The sequence below is a fragment of the Denticeps clupeoides genome, unplaced genomic scaffold (genome assembly GCF_900700375.1).
Source record: "Denticeps clupeoides unplaced genomic scaffold, fDenClu1.1, whole genome shotgun sequence".
Taxonomy (NCBI): Eukaryota; Metazoa; Chordata; class Actinopteri; order Clupeiformes; family Denticipitidae; genus Denticeps; species Denticeps clupeoides.
In genome coordinates, this window is record NW_021629804.1 from 21,392 (window position 1) to 39,644 (window position 18,253).

An 18,253-nucleotide genomic window follows, 5' to 3' on the forward strand; every position below is an offset into this window, starting at 1 on the left:
CACGCCAGACAGACTGCCAGGTCACAAAGGCCACAGAAGGTCTCGCCAACAACTGCGGGAACACACCGACCCAAGAGCAAGGTTCAAGGTCATCACTATGCACTTTCCAGCTGGCTACAGCAGGTGCACTACACGGCGAGTTATGGCATCCACCTGCCCACCCACCCACCCTTAATGTGGCTGCCATAACTCGCAGCAAACAGACTCTGCCCACTTCAATGACCACCTCACAGCCGCTTACGCTGGCTCCTCAAATCACCACCATGGACATTGCTGACATGCAGGCCTCTGACCCAGCTATACACACTATCCCTCACCACCTCTCTGACCCCTCCAACCGCCCTATCACAGCTGCACAAATGGCCAATACGCCAACCCTCAAAGCACTACTCAACGTGAAACCTATGCTGTGTGTGATGCACAATATTCTTGGGTACTGCCCTGATGACATCACTGCGCCAAGGCTTGTGGTGCCACAGTGCCTAAGGGGGGTCATGCTAATATATGCTCACGACACACCAAGCGCGAGACACCATGGCACAAGTACCACGTATGAGACACTAGAACAAGCGGCATACTGGCCCAGCATGCAGCAAGATTTGGCAGAGTATGTGAAAGAATTCTTTCCTTGTTACCAATTCCAACCAACAAAAACAAACCACAGAGCCTCACTGCAGCGCAGAGGAGTCACATCTCCTTGGTCAGACCTCCAAAGTGACTGGGTTGGACCCCTGCCTAGGTCAACTAGAGGCTACAAGTATTTCCTCACAGTCGTATTCCAGTTCACAAAGTTCGGGCTGCCACTGAGAGTCAACTCAGACAAGGGCACCAACTTCACAGCTGAGATTATACAGCAAACCTGGAAACTTCTGGGAATACAAGTACACCTGCTATACCAACCAGGAGACACCAACTACACCACTCACCAGTACCTTGAGGAACCGCACCGGCATTTGAGAACCGCATTTGCTTTTGCCCAACAACGACTCCAAAAGAGTGCAGACGGCCGGAAAGCATATTACAACTGGAAGGCATCACACCAAGAACTGGACGTGGGTGACAAGGTCTGTTATTACTGCAACATACAACCGCCTCAGACATCCTCTCATCGGCTGTCAAAGGAATTTCCTCCACACTGGACTGGACCGCATGAGATCATGGACAAACTCTTTCCTGTCGCATACCAGATCAAGCAAAGCCGTGGACAGAAAGAACCAGCGTTCAAATGGTTCCATCGTAACCAGATCAAGAGACATGTGGCTTCTGGCAGGGAAAGACAAAGGGGGGTGCTGCTGTGGCTGTCCTTGCTATGCCTCCAGCTAACCAGAGGACAACCACAACCTGAGATCACATCCCCAGGTCCAGCATCCGGCATTGCACTGAGGGACCAACATGGACTTCTCATCACCAACGACCATAACCCTCAAGTATACCTGGCGTTGTACCACCTTCCGAGCGATGAGTACCAGTCCGAGGTGGAACTTCCATCTTTCTTCAAGGATCACAGTCTCACCCTGGAGCCCGAATTGGAACCGAGCATTGAGGAAGGGGGGCCTCAGATAATTGATATCACCCCAATCGACACAGCCCTCCAAGCATTGTCTAGGCAACCTGTCCAGACCAACTTCCCTGTTGCCCGATCCTGGACTGCGGCCGACACAGCTCTTTGCCTCGCCACAGTGATCGGTTACACCCTAACTCTCGGCCTTGCCTTCGTCCTGTTTAACAGAGTAAATTTGGTGCAAAGGTCCATGAACCGGTGCACGGCTGCATTTCCCCGGACCTTCAAGAAAAACCGCCGTAGGAGAGTACCCCAGGCAGAGGCAGTGCTGAACTTGACCAAGGGGAACACCCGGATGGAAGACCCAAAGGCTTGCTGATCCACCTGCTATCTGACTTACAGGATCCATCTGTCATCCCACCTTCATGATCCAATGTGTCTGATAAGGTTTCTAGTTGAACACTTTTCAGCCACAAGGGGGGATTTGTAGCGTCTGCGTAGGATCACAGATGGTTGATCTTCAAAGAACCTTTTAACCTTTGACATTTACATACCAATTACAACCCTGGACCCTCACTCTGATCGTCCCGTCTTCCCCCACTGTCACAAATGTAGCGTCTGCGTAGGATCATAGATGGTTGATCTTCAAAGAACCTTTTAACCTTTGACATTTACATACAAATTACAACCTGGACCCTCAGCCTGATTGTCCCGTCTGCCCCCACTGTCACCAAGACGATGCGAAGCAGACGGGGTCTGCAAACTGCTCATCGGGGCTCCAAGCTTCAAAGCATTCCAAAGACCTCCTGTCTGGCCCCACCTTCACAATACACAATCACGCACACACTTAAAACATATTGTCTGTATCTTGTGCTAGGAATATGTGATTATAAGTGGATCCCGTATATGCACGCGTTGTGTGTACGTTCCCTTGTATGAATTATACTAGTTACAACTTTCTATTGTGCATTAGGTAAACTTTAATTACCTATAATTAAGTGTATAAGTGTATCTCTACTTTCCTACCTCCTAAAGGTCCCTTTCTTGGTGTCAGAAGGAACTTCTCTTTACTACTGGAACAGTGATCCATACCATGTGATCACAAAATACATCATACAATTTCTATAAGGTAGAAATTGTAACTGCAACAAACTACAGTCTCTCTCTGGACCAGCCATAAACATTCCGGTCAGTCGTAAACCCAGACAAAGGGAACTTCTCCCGCCAAAATGTCACACTTGTGATTGGCTATTCAGGCCACATGATGGGCGTGCCAGAAAACATTCAAAAAGGAGCGTCACACAGGCACGAATGCTCAGAACTTCTCTTCTTCCTTCCGAGGACACCTTTTCTTTCAACACTTTGTTACTCTTTGGCAATATTTACCTTCAAGGAGAACCTCCAACGCCAGACCTACGGATCAAGGATCGTGACCCTACAGCATCAGGACTCTTTGCATGAAATAAGGACCAATGCAAGTAACTATGCACGTCTAAACCCCTTTTTAAGGTGAACATAAGAATTCTCTGACGATTCTCATTAGGCTGTGGTAAATTGATGTGTAATACTGCCATTCTCTTTTCATCACTTTCCTTTACCCTGTATGTATATGTTTGTCTAATTGTTGTATGTTAGCTATAGCCGTGTTTATTAAATTCCTTAAATTCACAATCGTTTGTTTCTGTGTGCTGCTCACATCTGGAGTCACTGAACGTTTGACCCTTTAAGTTTACATGCTAAATTACTGCTAGCAGGCACAGTGGGAAAGCTACCTTTCCTGGCAAGAGGGGGGGATAATCATTCCCAGAATTGATAAATAATTATATTATCTGCTCCGTGGACGGACAGATCAAGTAATTGTAACAGTAATTCTGCTACAGCTTATCCCCAAATCTAGTCTAAATGTTTATTACTAATTATAACCAGTTATAATTAATTCTAGATATTTCCTCTTGAGCTAATTCGTTACACCTTCATTCGGAAAACATTTGAGTACATCCAGCAACAGATTGTACTTTTTTCGTGTATGTAGCACTGCTGTGCTGCGTTGTATAAAGGTGCTTAAATTAAAGAAAAAAGCTATAATCTTATCAAGGCCGGTTAGCTCAGCTGGTTAGAGCGTGGTGCTAATAACGCCAAGGTCGCGGGTTCGACCCCCGTACTGGCCACAACTCATTTAATGTGTTTTGACAGGACTTACGCATTAGAGACAAGGCAACTGCTATTCCTGATTGACGGATTTGCTTGCGTCCAGGATTTTTACATCGTGCAGATGACAGGCTTTGGACATGCTAGCTCTGATGTGTTACATATTAATCAAATGCTTCACTAAGAAAAACTAATCAAAGATAAAAAGGAACCGTGGAGAATGCGGGCATCGATCCCGCTACCTCTCGCATGCTAAGCGAGCGCTCTACCATTTGAGCTAATTCTCCTGTGACAAGAAAACATGCAAGAAATTTTGGGAAGACTATAAACAGGGATCAAACAGACTCATGCATTGGATTTTGGCATGTCGAAAAAAGCCAAGGTGCCTTTTTTTTACATTCGGCACCATCAAGAAAAAAACCTTACAGGGAATTTGAGTAAGGGCACCTTATGAGGGCGTAAACAGTTGAGGCTCACATCCAAAAGGCAAAGGGATTGAACATGTTTCATTGCCAATGGTGGTTATAGTGACGGGAAAATTAGATATAAGACACCGATATTATCCATTGTATTGAAGGGAAGGTTCTGTGCCCGGCTAGCTCAGTCGGTAGAGCATGAGACTCTTAATCTCAGGGTCGTGGGTTCGAGCCCCTACGTTGGCCGTCGGTTTTGGGAAAAAATTTTCCAATTAGGGATGCCTTCATTCGGAAAACATTTGAGTACATCCAGCAACAGATTGTACTTTTTTCGTGTATGTAGCACTGCTGTGCTGCGTTGTATAAAGGTGCTTAAATTAAAGAAAAATAATCAAAATATGAAACATGGAGAACGCAGGCATTGATCCCCGTTATTTCTCGCACAGTAAGCAAGCGCTCTAGTATTTCAGCTAATTGCCTTATGATAACGAAGGGGAAAAACAGTTTCGGGAAAACTACATGCAGGGATTAAACAAAGTCTTGCATTTTGTGCCAAGACTCTTGGACACAGAAGCTGTTAATCAATCGTCCAAAAGCGTCAAAGCCTTAATCTTAACAAGGCCGGTTAGCTCAGCTGGTTAGAGCGTGGTGCTAATAACGCCAAGGTCGCGGGTTCGACCCCCGTACTGGCCACAACTCATTTAATGTGTTTTGACAGGACTTACGCATTAGAGACAAGGCAACTGCTATTCCTGATTGACGGATTTGCTTGCGTCCAGGATTTTTACATCGTGCAGATGACAGGCTTTGGACATGCTAGCTCTGATGTGCTATGTATTAATCAAATGCTTCACTAAGAAAAACTAATCAAAGATAAAAAGGAACCGTGGAGAATGCGGGCATCGATCCCGCTACCTCTCGCATGCTAAGCGAGCGCTCTACCATTTGAGCTAATTCCCCTGTGACAAGAAACCATGCAAGAAATTTTGGGAAGACTATAAACAGGGATCAAACAGACTCATGCATTGGATTTTGGCATGTCGAAAAAAGCCAAGGTGCCTTTTTTTTTACATTCGGCACCATCAAGAAAAAAACCTTACAGGGAATTTGAGTAAGGGCACCTTATGAGGGCGTAAACAGTTGGGGCTCACATCCAAAAGGCAAAGGGATTGAACATGTTTCATTGCCAATGGTGGTTATAGTGACGGCAAAATTAGATATAAGACACAGATATTATCCATTGTATTGAATGGAATGTTCTGTGCCCGGCTAGCTCAGTCGGTAGAGCATGAGACTCTTAATCTCAGGGTCGTGGGTTCGAGCCCCACGTTGGGCGTCTGTTTTGGGAAAAAATTTTCCAATTAGGGATGCCTTCATTCGGAAAACATTTGAGTACATCCAGCAACAGATTGTACTTTTTTCGTGTATGTAGCACTGCTGTGCTGCGTTGTATAAAGGTGCTTAAATTAAAGAAAAATAATCAAAATATGAAACATGGAGAATGCAGGCAATGATCCCCGTTATTTCTCGCACAGTAAGCAAGCGCTCTAGTATTTCAGCTAATTGCCTTATGATAACGAAGGGGAAAAACAGTTTCGGGAAAACTACATGCAGGGATTAAACAAAGTCTTGCATTTTGTGCCAAGACTCTTGGACACAGAAGCTGTTAATCAATCGTCCAAAAGCGTCAAAGCTATAATCTTATCAAGGCCGGTTAGCTCAGCTGGTTAGAGCGTGGTGCTAATAACGCCAAGGTCGCGGGTTCGACCCCCGTACTGGCCACAACTCATTTAATGTGTTTTGACAGGACTTACTCATAAGAGACAAGGCAACTGCTATTCCTGATTGACGGATTTGCTTGCGTGCAGGATTTTTACATCGTGCAGATGAGAGGCTTTGGACATGCTGGCTCTGATGTGCTATGTATTAATCAAATGCTTCACTAAGAAAAACTAATCAAAGATAAAAAGGAACCGTGGAGAATGCGGGCATCGATCCCGCTACCTCTCGCATGCTAAGCGAGCGCTCTACCATTTGAGCTAATTCCCCTGTGACAAGAAAACATGCAAGAAATTTTGGGAAGACTATAAACAGGGATCAAACAGACTCATGCATTGGATTTTGGCATGTCGAAAAAAGCCAAGGTGCCTTTTTTTTTACATTCGGCACCATCAAGACCACCATCAAGATCCCAAGACCAAGATGGCGGCGCGTACACATCGCGAGGCTCAGCGTCTCTCCAGTTTCTGCAGTTTTGCGGTAATTTTCTTGCTCATGTCGGGGCTGTTCGTGCAGAACAGTAGTGCCTCAACATCATACTCCCGACAAGAGCTTTTGGATATTGGTTCTCGTAATTTTAACAGTTTTATCAGCAATCTTGAACTCATCCCTGAGATCGGCAGAACACCCGAGGCGGCGCACCCTACCCGACCGGGCGGAAGTGCTCGAAGACGCGGTCGAGACCGTAAACAAAGGCGGGGGAAGCGCGGAGGGCTAAGAGCTAAGCTAAAGCTAACACCACACCGGCTCTCTTTGCCCAGCATTCTTCTCGCCAATGTACGGTCACTGGTGAACAAAATGGATGAGATTCGACTCCGAATCAACCACAGCAAGAATCTCTGGAACTGCAATGTCATGATTTTCACTGAAACATGGCTAAACAACGGAATACCGGACAATGCTATTGCTCTAGCTGAGCACCACATTCTCCGGGCAGACAGAACGGCGGATGACTCCGGTAAGACCAGAGGTGGGGGATTGTGCATCTATGTTAACAAAGCCTGGTGCACGAACTCTACTATCATTGGGAGACACTGCTCAGCTAACCTAGAGTTTCTCATGGTTAAGTGCAGACCGTTTTATCTGCCGCGGGAGTTCACATCCACCATTATAACTGCCACTTACATTCCTCCTGATGCTGATGCCAAGCTTGCTATGAACGAACTTCATGCGGCCATCAGTAAACAACAGACTGATCACCCAGAGGCTGCATACATTGTGGCGGGCGATTTTAATCATTCCAATTTGAAGACTGTATTACCTAAATTTCATAAAAACATTCTCTGTCACACCAGAGGAAACAAAACTCTGGATCAAGTTTATACAAACATGGCTGAAGCCTATGCTGTGACCCCCCTCCCCCACTTCGGACAATCAGATCACCTTTCCTTGTTTCTCACCCCCAAGTACTCCCCCCTCATCAACCGTGTGAAGCCATCAGTGAGGACCATCAAAGTGTGGCCAGCGGGGGCTGACATCACACTCCAGGACAGGTTCCAACACACAGACTGGAGTATGTTTGCTTCACAGGCCACCTGTGGCTCTCACACGGACATCGACATCTACACCTCCTCTGTTCTGAACTACATTAACACCACCATAGACACGGTTACTACTCAGAAACAGATCACCACATACCCAAATCAGAAGCCTTGGATGAACAAGGAGGTGCGTCTCCTGCTGAAGGCACGCAACAATGCCTTCAGATCGGGTGATGCACAGGCCTACAGCATTTCCAGGGCAAATCTGAAGAGGGGCATCAAAAAGGCCAAGCACTGCTACAAACTAAAGCTAGAGGAATACTTCTCCAATGCTGATCCTCGACGCTTGTGGCAGGGCATTCAGGCCATTACAGACTATAAACCCAGCAACTCAGCCCCCACAACCACAAATGTCCTCTTTCTGAATGAGCTCAACGACTTTTATGCTCGCTTTGAAAGAGACAACAAGCAACCTGCTGTCAAGATCCCCTCATCTACCGACCACTCGCCCATCACATTCACCTCCTCAGATGTTTGCACTGCACTGAGTCGGATAAACGCGCGCAGGGCTGCTGGACCAGACGGCATCCCGGGGCGCGTACTTAGAGCATGTGCAGAGCAGCTCGCTGGCGTATTCACGGACATTTTTAACATGTCTCTCGCCCAAGCAGCTGTTCCAACATGCCTCAAATCTACCTCCATTGTGCCAGTGCCGAAACATTCTAGCCCAACATGCCTGAATGACTACCGCCCTGTAGCACTCACACCCAAAATCATGAAGTGCTTCGAGCGGTTAGTCCTGGCACATCTGAGGGACTTCCTCCCACCAACTCTGGACCCACACCAGTTTGCGTACCGTAGCAATAGGAGCACAGTGGATGCAGTCTCCATAGCGCTGCACTCTGTACTCACACACCTGGACAAGCAAAACACATATGCACGGATGCTGTTTGTTGATTTCAGCTCAGCATTTAACACTGTCATCCCCTCTAAGCTAATCTCTAAACTTAGAGCCCTGGACATCAACACCTCACTTTGCAACTGGATTGTGGACTTTCTGACCAGCAGACCACAGCATGTAAGGTCAGGCCACATCCGCTCCACTACTGTCACGCTCAACACTGGTGTACCACAGGGCTGTGTGCCGAGCCCCTTTCTCTACTCCCTCTTCACCCATGACTGCCGACCTATGTATGGATCAAACTCCGTTATTAAGTTTGCAGATGACACCACGGTGATAGGTCTCATCGACAACAACGATGAGACTGCCTACAGGGAGGAGGTCCAGCATCTGGCCACTTGGTGCACAGAAAATAACCTTCTTTTAAACACCACCAAGACCAAGGAGCTCATTGTGGACTTCAGGAGGGAGAGAAGAGGCTCGCATGATCCCATCCACATCAATGGGATGACTGTGCAGCCTGTTACATCCTTCAAGTTCCTGGGGACCCACATCTCAGAGGACCTGTCCTGGAGCATTAACACCTCCAGCCTGGTCAAGAAGGCTCACCAGCGCCTCTTCTTCTTGAGAACATTAAAAAAGAACCAGCTACCCACTACCATCCTGTTGAACTTTTACCGCTCTACAATAGAGAGCATCCTTACCAGCTGTCTCACAGTGTGGTATGGAAGCTGCACTGTTGCTGAGCGTAAGGCGATGCAGCGGGTGGTGAAAACTGCCCAGCGCATCACAGGGACTCCACTTCCATCCATTGAGGAAATCCAGAGGAAGCACTGTCTGCGTCGAGCTCACAGTATTCTTAAGGACTCCTCCCACCCGGCCCACAAACTGTTCTCTCTCCTGCCTTCAGGCAGACGGTTCAGGCTACCACGGACAAGAACCAGCAGACTTAGGAACAGCTTTTTTCCCAGAGCTGTTTCCTTGCTGAACTCCTCTGCCCCCCCCATACACTCCTGATAATCACTGCACTGCACATATCACTTTGTACTGCACATATCACTTTGTACTGCACATATCACTTTGTACTGCACATATCACTTTATGTATAGCACATATCACTTTATGTATATATATATAACTTAACTTATTTGAACTGTATCCTGCACTTGCTGCTTATTGCACTTCTGGTTAGACCTAAACTACATTTCGTTGCCCTGTACTTGTACATGTGTAATGACAATAAAGTTGAATCTAATCATCTAATCTAATCAAGAAAAAAACCTTACAGGGAATTTGAGTAAGGGCACCTTATGAGGGCGTAAACAGTTGGGGCTCACATCCAAAAGGCAAAGGGATTGAACATGTTTCATTGCCAATGGTGGTTATAGTGACGGGAAAATTAGATATAAGACACCGATATTATCCATTGTATTGAAGGGAAGGTTCTGTGCCCGGCTAGCTCAGTCGGTAGAGCATGAGACTCTTAATCTCAGGGTCGTGGGTTCGAGCCCGACGTTGGGCGTCGGTTTTGGGAAAAAATTTTCCAATTAGGAATGCCTTCATTCGGAAAACATTTGAGTACATCCAGCAACAGATTGTACTTTTTTCGTGTATGTAGCACTGCTGTGCTGCGTTGTATAAAGGTGCTTAATTAAAGAAAAATAATCAAAATATGAAACATGGAGAACGCAGGCATTGATCCCCGTTATTTCTCACACAGTAAGCAAGCGCTCTAGTATTTCAGCTAATTGCCTTATGATAACGAAGGGGAAAAACAGTTTCGGGAAAACTACATGCAGGGATTAAACAAAGTCTTGCATTTTGTGCCAAGACTCTTGGACACAGAAGCTGTTAATCAATCGTCCAAAAGCGTCAAAGCCTTAATCTTAACAAGGCCGGTTAGCTCAGCTGGTTAGAGCGTGGTGCTAATAACGCCAAGGTCGCGGGTTCGACCCCCGTACTGGCCACAACTCATTTAATGTGTTTTGACAGGACTTACGCATTAGAGACAAGGCAACTGCTATTCCTGATTGACGGATTTGCTTGCGTCCAGGATTTTTACATCGTGCAGATGACAGGCTTTGGACATGCTAGCTCTGATGTGCTATGTATTAATCAAATGCTTCACTAAGAAAAACTAATCAAAGATAAAAAGGAACCGTGGAGAATGCGGGCATCGATCCCGCTACCTCTCGCATGCTAAGCGAGCGCTCTACCATTTGAGCTAATTCCCCTGTGACAAGAAACCATGCAAGAAATTTTGGGAAGACTATAAACAGGGATCAAACGGACTCATGCATTGGATTTTGGCATGTCGAAAAAAGCCAAGGTGCCTTTTTTTTTTACATTCGGCACCAGCAAGAAAAAAACCTTACAGGGAATTTGAGTAAGGGCACCTTATGAGGGCGTAAACAGTTGGGGCTTACATCCAAAAGGCAAAGGGATTGAACATGTTTCATTGCCAATGGTGGTTATAGTGACGGGAAAATTAGATATAAGACACCGATATTATCCATTGTATTGAAGGGAAGGTTCTGTGCCCGGCTAGCTCAGTCGGTAGAGCATGAGACTCTTAATCTCAGGGTCGTGGGTTCGAGCCCCACGTTGGGCGTTGGTTTTGGGAAAAAATTTTCCAATTAGGAATGCCTTCATTCGGAAAACATTTGAGTACATCCAGCAACAGATTGTACTTTTTTCGTGTATGTAGCACTGCTGTGCTGCGTTGTATAAAGGTGCTTAATTAAAGAAAAATAATCAAAATATGAAACATGGAGAACGCAGGCATTGATCCCCGTTATTTCTCACACAGTAAGCAAGCGCTCTAGTATTTCAGCTAATTGCCTTATGATAACGAAGGGGAAAAACAGTTTCGGGAAAACTACATGCAGGGATTAAACAAAGTCTTGCATTTTGTGCCAAGACTCTTGGACACAGAAGCTGTTAATCAATCGTCCAAAAGCGTCAAAGCCTTAGTCTTAACAAGGCCGGTTAGCTCAGCTGGTTAGAGCGTGGTGCTAATAACGCCAAGGTCGCGGGTTCGACCCCCGTACTGGCCACAACTCATTTAATGTGTTTTGACAGGACTTACGCATTAGAGACAAGGCAACTGCTATTCCTGATTGACGGATTTGCTTGCGTCCAGGATTTTTACATCGTGCAGATGACAGGCTTTGGACATGCTAGCTCTGATGTGCTATGTATTAATCAAATGCTTCACTAAGAAAAACTAATCAAAGATAAAAAGGAACCGTGGAGAATGCGGGCATCGATCCCGCTACCTCTCGCATGCTAAGCGAGCGCTCTACCATTTGAGTTAATTCCCCTGTGACAAGAAACCATGCAAGAAATTTTGGGAAGACTATAAACAGGGATCAAACGGACTCATGCATTGGATTTTGGCATGTCGAAAAAAGCCAAGGTGCCTTTTTTTTTACATTCGGCACCAGCAAGAAAAAACCTTACAGGGAATTTGAGTAAGGGCACCTTATGAGGGCGTAAACAGGTGGGGCTCACATCCAAAAGGCAAAGGGATTGAACATGTTTCATTGCCAATGGTGGTTATAGTGACGGCAAAATTAGATATAAGACACAGATATTATCCATTGTATTGAAGGGAATGTTCTGTGCCCGGCTAGCTCAGTCGGTAGAGCATGAGACTCTTAATCTCAGGGTCGTGGGTTCGAGCCCCACGTTGGGCGTCTGTTTTGGGAAAAAATTTTCCAATTAGGGATGCCTTCATTCGGAAAACATTTGAGTACATCCAGCAACAGATTGTACTTTTTTCGTGTATGTAGCACTGCTGTGCTGCGTTGTATAAAGGTGCTTAAATTAAAGAAAAATAATCAAAATATGAAACATGGAGAATGCAGGCAATGATCCCCGTTATTTCTCGCACAGTAAGCAAGCACTCTAGTATTTCAGCTAATTGCCTTATGACAACGAAGGGGAAAAACAGTTTCGGGAAAACTACATGCAGGGATTAAACAAAGTCTTGCATTTTGTGCCAAGACTCTTGGACACAGAAGCTGTTAATCAATCGTCCAAAAGCGTCAAAGCTATAATCTTATCAAGGCCGGTTAGCTCAGCTGGTTAGAGCGTGGTGCTAATAACGCCAAGGTCGCGGGTTCGACCCCTGTACTGGCCACAACTCATTTAATGTGTTTTGACAGGACTTACGCATTAGAGACAAGGCAACTGCTATTCCTGATTGACGGATTTGCTTGCGTCCAGGATTTTTACATTGTGCAGATGAGAGGCTTTGGACATGCTGGCTCTGATGTGCTATGTATTAATCAAATGCTTCACTAAGAAAAACTAATCAAAGATAAAAAGGAACCGTGGAGAATGCGGGCATCGATCCCGCTACCTCTCGCATGCTAAGCGAGCGCTCTACCATTTGAGCTAATTCCCCTGTGACAAGAAAACATGCAAGAAATTTTGGGAAGACTATAAACAGGGATCAAACAGACTCATGCATTGGATTTTGGCATGTCGAAAAAAGCCAAGGTGCCTTTTTTTTTACATTCGGCACCATCAAGACCACCATCAAGATCCCAAGACCAAGATGGCGGCGCGTACACATCGCGAGGCTCAGCGTCTCTCCAGTTTCTGCAGTTTTGCGGTAATTTTCTTGCTCATGTCGGGGCTGTTCGTGCAGAACAGTAGTGCCTCAACATCGTACTCCCGACAAGAGCTTTTGGATATTGGTTCTCGTAATTTTAACAGTTTTATCAGCAATCTTGAACTCATCCCTGAGATCGGCAGAACACCCGAGGCGGCGCACCCTACCCGACCGGGCGGAAGTGCTCGAAGACGCGGTCGAGACCGTAAACAAAGGCGGGGGAAGCGCGGAGGGCTAAGAGCTAAGCTAAAGCTAACACCACACCGGCTCTCTTTGCCCAGCATTCTTCTCGCCAATGTACGGTCACTGGTGAACAAAATGGATGAGATTCGACTCCGAATCAACCACAGCAAGAAACTCTGGAACTGCAATGTCATGATTTTCACTGAAACATGGCTAAACAACGGAATACCGGACAATGCTATTGCTCTAGCTGAGCACCACATTCTCCGGGCAGACAGAACGGCGGATGACTCCGGTAAGACCAGAGGTGGGGGATTGTGCATCTATGTTAACAAAGCCTGGTGCACGAACTCTACTATCATTGGGAGACACTGCTCAGCTAACCTAGAGTTTCTCATGGTTAAGTGCAGACCGTTTTATCTGCCGCGGGAGTTCACATCCACCATTATAACTGCCGCTTACATTCCTCCTGATGCTGATGCCAAGCTTGCTATGAACGAACTTCATGCGGCCATCAGTAAACAACAGACTGATCACCCAGAGGCTGCATACATTGTGGCGGGCGATTTTAATCATTCCAATTTGAAGACTGTATTACCTAAATTTCATAAAAACATTCTCTGTCACACCAGAGGAAACAAAACTCTGGATCAAGTTTATACAAACATGGCTGAAGCCTATGCTGTGACCCCCCTCCCCCACTTCGGACAATCAGATCACCTTTCTTTGTTTCTCACCCCCAAGTACTCCCCCCTCATCAACCGTGTGAAGCCATCAGTGAGGACCATCAAAGTGTGGCCAGCGGGGGCTGACATCACACTCCAGGACAGGTTCCAACACACAGACTGGAGTATGTTTGCTTCACAGGCCACCTGTGGCTCTCACACGGACATCGACATCTACACCTCCTCTGTTCTGAACTACATTAACACCACCATAGACACGGTTACTACTCAGAAACAGATCACCACATACCCAAATCAGAAGCCTTGGATGAACAAGGAGGTGCGTCTCCTGCTGAAGGCACGCAACAATGCCTTCAGATCGGGTGATGCACAGGCCTACAGCATTTCCAGGGCAAATCTGAAGAGGGGCATCAAAAAGGCCAAGCACTGCTACAAACTAAAGCTAGAGGAATACTTCTCCAATGCTGATCCTCGACGCTTGTGGCAGGGCATTCAGGCCATTACAGACTATAAACCCAGCAACTCAGCCCCCACAACCACAAATGTCCTCTTTCTGAATGAGCTCAACGACTTTTATGCTCGCTTTGAAAGAGACAACAAGCAACCTGCTGTCAAGATCCCCTCATCTACCGACCACTCGCCCATCACATTCACCTCCTCAGATGTTTGCACTGCACTGAGTCGGATAAACGCGCGCAGGGCTGCTGGACCAGACGGCATCCCGGGGCGCGTACTTAGAGCATGTGCAGAGCAGCTCGCTGGCGTATTCACGGACATTTTTAACATGTCTCTCGCCCAAGCAGCTGTTCCAACATGCCTCAAATCTACCTCCATTGTGCCAGTGCCGAAACATTCTAGCCCAACATGCCTGAATGACTACCGCCCTGTAGCACTCACACCCAAAATCATGAAGTGCTTCGAGCGGTTAGTCCTGGCACATCTGAGGGACTTCCTCCCACCAACTCTGGACCCACACCAGTTTGCGTACCGTAGCAATAGGAGCACAGAGGATGCAGTCTCCATAGCAAAACACATATGCACGGATGCTGTTTGTTGATTTCAGCTCAGCATTTAACACTGTCATCCCCTCTAAGCTAATCTCTAAACTTAGAGCCCTGGACATCAACACCTCACTTTGCAACTGGATTATGGACTTTCTGACCAGCAGACCACAGCATGTAAGGTCAGGCCACATCCGCTCCACTACTGTCACGCTCAACACTGGTGTACCACAGGGCTGTGTGCCGAGCCCCTTCCTCTACTCCCTCTTCACCCATGACTGCCGACCTATGTATGGATCAAACTCCGTTATTAAGTTTGCAGATGACACCACGGTGATAGGTCTCATCGACAACAACGATGAGACTGCCTACAGGGAGGAGGTCCAGCATCTGGCCACTTGGTGCACAGAAAATAACCTTCTTTTAAACACCACCAAGACCAAGGAGCTCATTGTGGACTTCAGGAGGGAGAGAAGAGGCTCGCATGATCCCATCCACATCAATGGGATGACTGTGCAGCCTGTTACATCCTTCAAGTTCCTGGGGACCCACATCTCAGAGGACCTGTCCTGGAGCATTAACACCTCCAGCCTGGTCAAGAAGGCTCACCAGCGCCTCTTCTTCTTGAGAACATTAAAAAAGAACCAGCTACCCACTACCATCCTGTTGAACTTTTACCGCTCTACAATAGAGAGCATCCTTACCAGCTGTCTCACAGTGTGGTATGGAAGCTGCACTGTTGCTGAGCGTAAGGCGATGCAGCGGGTGGTGAAAACTGCCCAGCGCATCACAGGGACTCCACTTCCATCCATTGAGGAAATCCAGAGGAAGCACTGTCTGCGTCGAGCTCACAGTATTCTTAAGGACTCCTCCCACCCGGCCCACAAACTGTTCTCTCTCCTGCCTTCAGGCAGACGGTTCAGGCTACCACGGACAAGAACCAGCAGACTTAGGAACAGCTTTTTTCCCAGAGCTGTTTCCTTGCTGAACTCCTCTGCCCCCCCCATACACTCCTGATAATCACTGCACTGCACATATCACTTTGTACTGCACATATCACTTTGTACTGCACATATCACTTTGTACTGCACATATCACTTTATGTATAGCACATATCACTTTATGTATATATATAACTTAACTTATTTGAACTGTATCCTGCACTTGCTGCTTATTGCACTTCTGGTTAGACCTAAACTACATTTCGTTGCCCTGTACTTGTACATGTGTAATGACAATAAAGTTGAATCTAATCATCTAATCTAATCAAGAAAAAAACCTTACAGGGAATTTGAGTAAGGGCACCTTATGAGGGCGTAAACAGTTGGGGCTCACATCCAAAAGGCAAAGGGATTGAACATGTTTCATTGCCAATGGTGGTTATAGTGACGGGAAAATTAGATATAAGACACCGATATTATCCATTGTATTGAAGGGAAGGTTCTGTGCCCGGCTAGCTCAGTCGGTAGAGCATGAGACTCTTAATCTCAGGGTCGTGGGTTCGAGCCCCACGTTGGGCGTTGGTTTTGGGAAAAAATTTTCCAATTAGGAATGCCTTCATTCGGAAAACATTTGAGTACATCCAGCAACAGATTGTACTTTTTTCGTGTATGTAGCACTGCTGTGCTGCGTTGTATAAAGGTGCTTAATTAAAGAAAAATAATCAAAATATGAAACATGGAGAACGCAGGCATTGATCCCCGTTATTTCTCGCACAGTAAGCAAGCGCTCTAGTATTTCAGCTAATTGCCTTATGATAACGAAGGGGAAAAACAGTTTCGGGAAAACTACATGCAGGGATTAAACAAAGTCTTGCATTTTGTGCCAAGACTCTTGGACACAGAAGCTGTTAATCAATCGTCCAAAACCGTCAAAGCCTTAATCTTAACAAGGCCGGTTAGCTCAGCTGGTTAGAGCGTGGTGCTAATAACGCCAAGGTCGCGGGTTCGACCCCCGTACTGGCCACAACTCATTTAATGTGTTTTGACAGGACTTACGCATTAGAGACAAGGCAACTGCTATTCCTGATTGACGGATTTGCTTGCGTCCAGGATTTTTACATCGTGCAGATGACAGGCTTTGGACATGCTAGCTCTGATGTGCTATGTATTAATCAAATGCTTCACTAAGAAAAACTAATCAAAGATAAAAAGGAACCGTGGAGAATGCGGGCATCGATCCCGCTACCTCTCGCATGCTAAGCGAGCGCTCTACCATTTGAGCTAATTCCCCTGTGACAAGAAACCATGCAAGAAATTTTGGGAAGACTATAAACAGGGATCAAACGGACTCATGCATTGGATTTTGGCATGTCGAAAAAAGCCAAGGTGCCTTTTTTTTTACATTCGGCACCAGCAAGAAAAAAACCTTACAGGGAATTTGAGTAAGGGCACCTTATGAGGGCAAAAGGCAAAGGGATTGAACATGTTTCATTGCCAATGGTGGTTATAGTGACGGCAAAATTAGATATAAGACACAGATATTATCCATTGTATTGAAGGGAATGTTCTGTGCCCGGCTAGCTCAGTCGGTAGAGCATGAGACTCTTAATCTCAGGGTCGTTGGTTCGAGCCCCACGTTGGGCGTCTGGTTTTGGGAAAAAATTTTCCAATTAGGGAATGCCTTCATTCGGAAAACATTTGAGTACATCCAGCAACAGATTGTACTTTTTTCGTGTATGTAGCACTGCTGTGCTGCGTTGTATAAAGGTGCTTAATTAAAGAAAAATAATCAAAATATGAAACATGGAGAATGCAGGCAATTGATCCCCGTTATTTCTCAGCACAGTAAGCAAGCGCTCTAGTATTTCAGCTAATTGCCTTATGACAACGAAGGGGAAAAACAGTTTCGGGAAAACTACATGCAGGGATTAAACAAAGTCTTGCATTTTGTGCCAAGACTCTTGGACACAGAAGCTGTTAATCAATCGTCCAAAAGCGTCAAAGCTATAATCTTATCAAGGCCGGTTAGCTCAGCTGGTTAGAGCGTGGTGCTAATAACGCCAAGGTCGCGGGTTCGACCCCCGTACTGGCCACAACTCATTTAATGTGTTTTGACAGGACTTACGCATTAGAGACAAGGCAACTGCTATTCCTGATTGACGGATTTGCTTGCGTCCAGGATTTTTACATTGTGCAGATGAGAGGCTTTGGACATGCTGGCTCTGATGTGCTATGTATTAATCAAATGCTTCACTAAGAAAAACTAATCAAAGATAAAAAGGAACCGTGGAGAATGCGGGCATCGATCCCGCTACCTCTCGCATGCTAAGCGAGCGCTCTACCATTTGAGCTAATTCCCCTGTGACAAGAAAACATGCAAGAAATTTTGGGAAGACTATAAACAGGGATCAAACAGACTCATGCATTGGATTTTGGCATGTCGAAAAAAGCCAAGGTGCCTTTTTTTTTACATTCGGCACCATCAAGACCACCATCAAGATCCCAAGACCAAGATGGCGGCGCGTACACATCGCGAGGCTCAGCGTCTCTCCAGTTTCTGCAGTTTTGCGGTAATTTTCTTGCTCATGTCGGGGC

The 18,253-nt window shown here is 46.2% G+C and overlaps 22 non-coding genes across 22 annotated transcripts; 14 read left to right on the plus strand and 8 right to left on the minus strand.

Annotated features, from left to right (window-relative positions):
• The first annotated feature begins 3,595 nt into the window (after nt 1-3,595).
• On the plus strand, nt 3,596-3,669 carry trnai-aau (transfer RNA isoleucine (anticodon AAU)). The gene has a single exon. It is a non-coding gene; the product is annotated as a tRNA-Ile (tRNA).
• Nucleotides 3,670-3,863: 194 nt separating this feature from the next.
• On the minus strand, nt 3,864-3,936 carry trnaa-agc (transfer RNA alanine (anticodon AGC)). The gene has a single exon. It is a non-coding gene; the product is annotated as a tRNA-Ala (tRNA).
• Nucleotides 3,937-4,684: 748 nt separating this feature from the next.
• On the plus strand, nt 4,685-4,758 carry trnai-aau (transfer RNA isoleucine (anticodon AAU)). The gene has a single exon. It is a non-coding gene; the product is annotated as a tRNA-Ile (tRNA).
• A 194-nt stretch (nt 4,759-4,952) lies between these two features.
• On the minus strand, nt 4,953-5,025 carry trnaa-agc (transfer RNA alanine (anticodon AGC)). The gene has a single exon. It is a non-coding gene; the product is annotated as a tRNA-Ala (tRNA).
• A 303-nt stretch (nt 5,026-5,328) lies between these two features.
• On the plus strand, nt 5,329-5,401 carry trnak-cuu (transfer RNA lysine (anticodon CUU)). Its single transcript has one exon. It is a non-coding gene; the product is annotated as a tRNA-Lys (tRNA).
• A 372-nt stretch (nt 5,402-5,773) lies between these two features.
• On the plus strand, nt 5,774-5,847 carry trnai-aau (transfer RNA isoleucine (anticodon AAU)). Its single transcript has one exon. It is a non-coding gene; the product is annotated as a tRNA-Ile (tRNA).
• A 194-nt stretch (nt 5,848-6,041) lies between these two features.
• Nucleotides 6,042-6,114, minus strand: trnaa-agc (transfer RNA alanine (anticodon AGC)). Its single transcript has one exon. It is a non-coding gene; the product is annotated as a tRNA-Ala (tRNA).
• Nucleotides 6,115-9,675: 3,561 nt separating this feature from the next.
• On the plus strand, nt 9,676-9,748 carry trnak-cuu (transfer RNA lysine (anticodon CUU)). The gene has a single exon. It is a non-coding gene; the product is annotated as a tRNA-Lys (tRNA).
• Nucleotides 9,749-10,119: 371 nt separating this feature from the next.
• Nucleotides 10,120-10,193, plus strand: trnai-aau (transfer RNA isoleucine (anticodon AAU)). Its single transcript has one exon. It is a non-coding gene; the product is annotated as a tRNA-Ile (tRNA).
• Nucleotides 10,194-10,387: 194 nt separating this feature from the next.
• On the minus strand, nt 10,388-10,460 carry trnaa-agc (transfer RNA alanine (anticodon AGC)). The gene has a single exon. It is a non-coding gene; the product is annotated as a tRNA-Ala (tRNA).
• Nucleotides 10,461-10,764: 304 nt separating this feature from the next.
• Nucleotides 10,765-10,837, plus strand: trnak-cuu (transfer RNA lysine (anticodon CUU)). The gene has a single exon. It is a non-coding gene; the product is annotated as a tRNA-Lys (tRNA).
• Nucleotides 10,838-11,208: 371 nt separating this feature from the next.
• On the plus strand, nt 11,209-11,282 carry trnai-aau (transfer RNA isoleucine (anticodon AAU)). Its single transcript has one exon. It is a non-coding gene; the product is annotated as a tRNA-Ile (tRNA).
• Nucleotides 11,283-11,476: 194 nt separating this feature from the next.
• trnaa-agc (transfer RNA alanine (anticodon AGC)) lies at nt 11,477-11,549 on the minus strand. Its single transcript has one exon. It is a non-coding gene; the product is annotated as a tRNA-Ala (tRNA).
• Nucleotides 11,550-11,851: 302 nt separating this feature from the next.
• trnak-cuu (transfer RNA lysine (anticodon CUU)) lies at nt 11,852-11,924 on the plus strand. The gene has a single exon. It is a non-coding gene; the product is annotated as a tRNA-Lys (tRNA).
• A 372-nt stretch (nt 11,925-12,296) lies between these two features.
• trnai-aau (transfer RNA isoleucine (anticodon AAU)) lies at nt 12,297-12,370 on the plus strand. Its single transcript has one exon. It is a non-coding gene; the product is annotated as a tRNA-Ile (tRNA).
• A 194-nt stretch (nt 12,371-12,564) lies between these two features.
• Nucleotides 12,565-12,637, minus strand: trnaa-agc (transfer RNA alanine (anticodon AGC)). The gene has a single exon. It is a non-coding gene; the product is annotated as a tRNA-Ala (tRNA).
• Nucleotides 12,638-16,164: 3,527 nt separating this feature from the next.
• On the plus strand, nt 16,165-16,237 carry trnak-cuu (transfer RNA lysine (anticodon CUU)). Its single transcript has one exon. It is a non-coding gene; the product is annotated as a tRNA-Lys (tRNA).
• Nucleotides 16,238-16,608: 371 nt separating this feature from the next.
• Nucleotides 16,609-16,682, plus strand: trnai-aau (transfer RNA isoleucine (anticodon AAU)). Its single transcript has one exon. It is a non-coding gene; the product is annotated as a tRNA-Ile (tRNA).
• Nucleotides 16,683-16,876: 194 nt separating this feature from the next.
• On the minus strand, nt 16,877-16,949 carry trnaa-agc (transfer RNA alanine (anticodon AGC)). Its single transcript has one exon. It is a non-coding gene; the product is annotated as a tRNA-Ala (tRNA).
• A 280-nt stretch (nt 16,950-17,229) lies between these two features.
• trnak-cuu (transfer RNA lysine (anticodon CUU)) lies at nt 17,230-17,302 on the plus strand. The gene has a single exon. It is a non-coding gene; the product is annotated as a tRNA-Lys (tRNA).
• Nucleotides 17,303-17,677: 375 nt separating this feature from the next.
• Nucleotides 17,678-17,751, plus strand: trnai-aau (transfer RNA isoleucine (anticodon AAU)). The gene has a single exon. It is a non-coding gene; the product is annotated as a tRNA-Ile (tRNA).
• Nucleotides 17,752-17,945: 194 nt separating this feature from the next.
• trnaa-agc (transfer RNA alanine (anticodon AGC)) lies at nt 17,946-18,018 on the minus strand. The gene has a single exon. It is a non-coding gene; the product is annotated as a tRNA-Ala (tRNA).
• Nucleotides 18,019-18,253: the final 235 nt, after the last annotated feature.